Source organism: Heteronotia binoei, chromosome 15, assembly GCF_032191835.1.
Source record: "Heteronotia binoei isolate CCM8104 ecotype False Entrance Well chromosome 15, APGP_CSIRO_Hbin_v1, whole genome shotgun sequence".
In the NCBI taxonomy this organism is placed as follows: domain Eukaryota; kingdom Metazoa; phylum Chordata; class Lepidosauria; order Squamata; family Gekkonidae; genus Heteronotia; species Heteronotia binoei.
This window is the reverse complement of record NC_083237.1, coordinates 6,813,918-6,819,942: the sequence shown is the minus strand read 5'-3', so window position 1 is coordinate 6,819,942 and position 6,025 is coordinate 6,813,918. Positions and strand designations below refer to the sequence as shown.

General features: G+C 49.7%; 2 non-coding genes across 2 annotated transcripts; both read left to right on the top strand.

Moving 5' to 3' along the window:
- Window positions 1-3,627: 3,627 nt before the first annotated feature.
- Window positions 3,628-3,696, top strand: TRNAA-AGC (transfer RNA alanine (anticodon AGC)). Its single transcript has one exon. It is a non-coding gene; the product is annotated as a tRNA-Ala (tRNA).
- A 69-nt stretch (window positions 3,697-3,765) lies between these two features.
- TRNAA-AGC (transfer RNA alanine (anticodon AGC)) lies at window positions 3,766-3,834 on the top strand. Its single transcript has one exon. It is a non-coding gene; the product is annotated as a tRNA-Ala (tRNA).
- Window positions 3,835-6,025: the final 2,191 nt, after the last annotated feature.

Here is a 6,025-nt window from a genome sequence, read left to right as displayed (position 1 = left end):
ATTGAGCAAACCTCGCCAGGCAAGCTGTGATGCAGAAGGAAGCAAGAGAGGGAGAAGGAAGTGGGCAACAGTGAGTTATTCACAGGCCTGATAGAAGCCCTACAGGGGCCTTATCCGGCCCGTGGGCCGCATGTTTCGCACCCCTGATCTAAATCACTATGCCTTTCACAAAATTAAAGAGGACCTTCACTAGGCCAGGCCAAGCCTTGTCTGCTCCAGTTTCCTCTTTTGCCACAGCAACCAAGGCCTAAAGGGCAAAAAGTCCTTCCTTCTGCCCACTGGAATTCACAGGTAGGCTGCCTCTAAGTATGGAGGTTCTGTTCAGCTGCTGTGGCTCATGGCCTTTGACAGGCTTCTCTTCCGGGCCTTTGCCGAATCTGCTTTTTAAGCTAAGTCCATCTGGTTCTGTGAATGATAGAATAGCGCAAAGAATCATAGAATCCTAGAGTTGGAAGGGACCTCCAGGGTCATCTAGTCCAACCCCCTGCGCAGTGCAGGAAACTCACAAACGCCTCCCCCTAAATTCACAGGATCCTCATCGCTGCCAGATGGCCATCTAGCCTCTGTTGAAAAACCTCCAAGGAAGGAGAGCCCACCACCTCCCAAGAAATCCTGTTGCACTGAGGAACCGCTCGAACGGTCAGGAAGTTCTTCCTAATATTGAGCCGGAAACTCTTTTGATTTCATTTCAACCCCTTGGTTCTGGTCCTACCTTCCGGGGCCACAGAAAACAATTCCACACCATCCTCTCTAGGACAGCCCTTCAAGTTCTTGAAGGTGATGATCATATCACCTCTCAGCCGCCTCCTCTCCAGCCTAAGCCGCACCTTATTCGTCCAGCCCTGAATGCTACGAAATTATATGTGCTTCATCAAACTACTGTCAATCTGTTTTGTTAGGCGCCTCTGAATTTCTGTATTTTAGGAGCAATGAGAAGAACAAGAAGAAGAAGAATTGCAGATTTATACCCCGCCCTTCTCTCTGAATCAGAGACTTAGAGCGGCTCACAATCTCCTATATCTTCTCCCCCACAACAGACACCCTGTGAGGTGGGTGGGGTGAGAGAGCTCTCACAGAAGCTGCCCTTTCAAGGACAACCTCTGCCAGAGCTATGGCTGACCCAAAGCCATTCCAGCAGGTGCAAGTGGAGGAGTGGGGAATCAAACCCGGTTCTCCCAGATAAGAGTCTGCACACTTAACCACTATACCAAACTGGCTCTCTCTTATGAGGAGTTCTCTCTTATCTTTCTCCCCTCTTTCCACATAATCCTACAGATGTTTCCCACACCCTTAGTTGTCAGGTATGTGGTGGGGAACCCCCCCACCTCTAAAAATGAATTTGGTACATTTTATTAGGTCAAATAAATCCCTTTTAAAAACTGTGTATACTCAATTGCCTTTTCATCAGTGGGCCCGCACTTTGCCTCTAGTTAACGAACGCAACGCCCATCGGGGCGTGCTTCTCGCCTGTTAAAAACGGATTTATTGGAAAACAAATCAAGGGTATTTTAATTTTGTTATTTACTTGATTTATACCCTGCCTTTCTCCTCGTTGGGCACCCGGAGAAAGTTAACGTCCTCCTCCCCTATGTTTTATCCTCACCACGTCTCCACAGCGAGGTATGCCTAGATGGGATCAGTGTTGCCAGAGTTAGTGTGAGCTAGCTCAAGAGTTTTTTAGCCTCCGGCTCACAAATTTTTGTCTTCGCTCAGGAAAAATGACCCCAGAGCAAACTGATAGATGAAGGAGCTCACAACTTTAATGCCATTAACTCACATAGCAGAGATTTTGCTCACAAGACTCCACGGCTTAGAGGGAGAAGAAGAAGACCGTAGATTTATACCCTGTCCTTCTTTCTGAATCAAAGTCTCAGAGTGGCTCACAATCTCCTTTATCTTCTTCCCCCATAACAGACACCCTGTGAGGTAGGTGGGGCTGAGAGAGCTCTCACAGAAGCTGCCTTTTCAAGGACAACTCCTACGTGAGCTATGGCTGACCCAAGGCCGTTCCAGCAGCTGCAAGTGGAGGAGTGGGGAACCTGGTTCTCCCAGATAAGAGTCCGCGCACTTAACCACTACGTTACATGTGACTTTTCCAAGGCCGCCTTCCTGAGGCAAGTTGAAAGAAATTAAATGGGTGGAGCATTTAGAGACCTGCCAGATCCCCTTGTTGAACCGGAGGTGGAATTTGGGGAGTGTTCTTTCGACTTTCCCCAATTTTCTCATTACCTTACTTCAATAGCCAATGCAGTGTACTGGCTAGACCAGAGGTGGCCAAACTGTGGCTCTTTCACACATATTGTGCGGCTCTTGAGCTCCCGCCGCCCCATCGTTTGGAGAAGCCATTTCTCTTTTTAAATCACTTTTCTAAGCTAAACCAGCTGGTGTTTAGGAGAATGCGTTTAAAGTTGTTTTCTTTCTGCCTCACCCTCCTTCGTCCCTCCCCTCCATGTTCCTCCCTCCCTCCAGCAGCTCTCAAACATCTGATGTTCATGTCTTGCTACTCTCAAACATCTGACATTTGTTCTATGTGGCTTTTGTGTTAAGCAAGTTGGGCTCGAGTGTTAGATAGGAGCTGGGAGACCCAGATACCTGCCTTGGATGTTTGCCTTGGGAAGTCGGCCGTGGGCTAGTCACGTGCCGTCAACCTCACTGTTATTAGGTTCCAAGGGAGAGAGGAGGAGAACCAAAGACGCAGCTCTGAGACTTGGGCAGGAAGAACAGAATAAAAATGTGGTTAGAAAACAGCAGAGGAGGAATTGGTCGTGCAGGCTGGAACATTCCAAAGGGGAAGTTTTCAGATTTTTCTGAAAGGATACAGTCTCGCTTTGCGGGACACCAGTGGTTTTCCTCCAGCCAGCCAAAAAGACATAAGATAGACCCCCTGTTCGTATGATAGTTCTGGGAGTCTAGCTGTGTTGGTCGGCAGTAGAAACGCAAAGTTTGTGTCCAGTACCTGGGAGAACCGGGTTTGATCCCCCACTCCTCCACTTGCACCTGCTGGAATGGCCTTGGGTCAGCCATAGCTCTGGCAGAGGTTGTCCTTGAAAGGGCAGCTGCTGTGAGAGCCCTTTCAGCCCCACCCACCTCACAGGGTGCCTGTTGTGGGGGGAGAAGATATGGGAGATTGTAAGCCGCTCTGAATCTCTAATTCAGGGAGAAGGGCGGGGTATAAATCTGCAATTCTTCTTCTTCTCGTGAGCAAAAATTCTACTCTGTGAGTTACGGGCATTAAAGTTGTGAGCTACTGCATAAATTATTGTGCTCCGGGACCATTATTCCTGAGCGAAGACAAAAATGTGTGAGCCGGAGGCGAAAAATATGTGAGCTAGCTCATGCTACCTCAGCTTAGGGGGAACACTGCTAACAGGCGAATTGTTAGGGGAGCTCTGAGCCGGACAATTCCATTCTGGAGGCAAGGTATGTGGAAGGCCTTTGTCTCAGTTCCCGGCAGCTCCGATTCATTGTAGCAGCTAACATTGAATAGGGGCCATAGCTCAGTGGTAGAGCATCTGCCCAGCATGCAGAAGGTTCCAGGTTCAATCCCCAGCATCCCCAGTTAAAAGGACTAGGCAGGAGGTGATGGGAAAGACCTCAGCCTGAGACCCTGGAGACTAATGGAGAAGGGCCGTAGCTCAGTGGTAGAGCATCTGCCCAGCATGCAGAAGGTCCCAGGTTCAATCCCCGGCATCTCCAGTTAAAAGGACTAGGCAGGAGGTGATGGGAAAGACCTCAGCCTGAGACCCTGGAGGCTAATGGAGAAGGGCCGTAGCTCAGTGGTAGAGCATCTGCCCAGCATGCAGAAGGTCCCAGGTTCAATCCCCGGCATCTCCAGTTAAAAGGACTAGGCAGGAGGTGATGGGAAAGACCTCAGCCTGAGACCCTGGAGGCTAATGGAGAAGGGCCGTAGCTCAGTGGCAGAGCATCTGCTCAGCATGCAGAAGGTCCCAGGTTCAATCCCCGGCATCTCCAGTTAAAAGGAGCAGGCAGGAGGTGATGGGAAAGACCTCAGCCTGAGACCCTGGAGGCTAATGGAGAAGGACCGTAGCTCAGTGGCAGAGCATCTGCTCAGCATGCAGAAGGTCCCAGGTTCAATCCCCGGCATCTCCAGTTAAAAGGACTAGGCAGGAGGTGATGGGAAAGACCTCAGCCTGAGACCCTGGAGGCTAATGGAGAAGGACCGTAGCTCAGTGGTAGAGCATCTGCTCAGCATGCAGAAGGTCCCAGGTTCAATCCCCAGCATCTCCAGTTAAAAGGACTAGGCAGGAGGTGATGGGAAAGACCTGAGCCTGAGACCCTGGAGGCTAATGGAGAAGGGCTGTGGCTTGGTGGCAGAGCCTTTGCTTGGCATGCAGAAAGACCCAGGTTCAATCCTCGGCATCTCCAGTTAAAAGGAGCAGGCAGGAGGTGATGGGAAAGACCTCAGCCTGAGACCCTGGAGAGCCTCTGCCAGGCTGAGTAGATGATACTGACCTTAATGGATTGATGGTTTGCTTCAGTATGAAGGAGCTTCTCTTTACCTGAGAGCCTTGACCTCTCAAAGGAGACAGGTCTGAACTTGATGGACAAGTGTTTTGGTCTAGCTCAGTGGTGGAGCCAAGTTATTTGTGCTCAAGGCCCTGAATTCAGGCCCTGTTGTCTCCAGGGGAAGTTTCTGTACCTGACAGGAGATGATTCTGCTGAGAGATGGAGCGAAGGTTTGACTCGGTAGCTATCTGGATCAGGGCAGGTCTGAGGGTTTGCTGAGTTTGCCCAGCTTCTCTTCAAACCCTTTGGCCTTCCAAGTACAGGTCTCAAGGCGCCTGGATCCAATGTAAGAACATAAGAGAAGCCATGCTGGATCAGGCCAAAGGCCTCTCCAGTCCAACACTCTGTGTCACATAAGAACATAAGAGAAGCCATGTTGGATCAGGCCTATGGCCCATCCAGTCCAACACTCTGTGTCACATAAGAACAGAAGAGAAGCCATGTTGGATCAGGCCAAAGGCCTCTCCAGTCCAACACTCTGTGTCACATAAGAACATAAGAGAAGCCATGTTGGATCAGGCCTATGGCCCATCCAGTCCAACACTCTGTGTCACATAAGAACAGAAGAGAAGCCATGTTGGATCAGGCCTATGGCCCATCCAGTCCAACACTCTGTGTCACATAAGAACAGAAGAGAAGCCATGTTGGATCAGGCCAGTGTCCCCTCCAGTCCAACACTCTGTGTCACATAAGAACATAAGAGAAGCCATGTTGGATCAGGCCTATGGTCCATCCAGTCCAACACTCTGTGTCACATAAGAACAGAAGAGAAGCCATGTTGGATCAGGCCAGTGTCCCCTCCTGTCCAACACTCTGTCACACAGTGGTAAAAAAACACACCAAGTGCCATCAAGAGGTCCACCGGTGGGGCTAGAAGCTCTTCCACTGCCCCCCCCCCTTCCAAGCACAAGAATACAGAGCATCACTGCCCCAGACAAAGAGTTCCAACAATAAGCTGTGGCTAATAGCCGCTGATGGACCTCTGCTCTAGATGTTTATCCAATCCCCTCTTGAAGCTGGCTATGCTTGCAGCCACCACCACCTCCTGTGGCAGTGAATTCCACATGTTAATCACCCTTTGGGTGAAGCAGTACTTCCTTTTATCAGTTCTAACCCGACTACTCAGCAATTTCGTTGAATGCCCACGAGTTCTTGTATGGTGAGAAAGGGAGAAAAGTACTTCTTTCTCTGCCTTCTCTATCCCATATACGATCTTGTAAACCTTTATCATGTCACCCTGCAGTCGACATTTCTCCAAGCTGAAGAGCCCCAAAGCGTTTCAACCTTTCTTCATAGGGAAAGTGTTCCAACCCTTTAATCATTCCAGTTGCCCTTTTCTGTACTTTTCCCCAATGCTATAATATCCTTTTTGAGGTACGGTGACCAGAATTGTACACAGTACTCCAAATGAGGCCGCACCATCGATTTCTACATGTCTAGCCGATCCCTTGAAAATTCACAGGTCCTTTGGTGCGTCCTTTTAAGATGCCCGTTCATT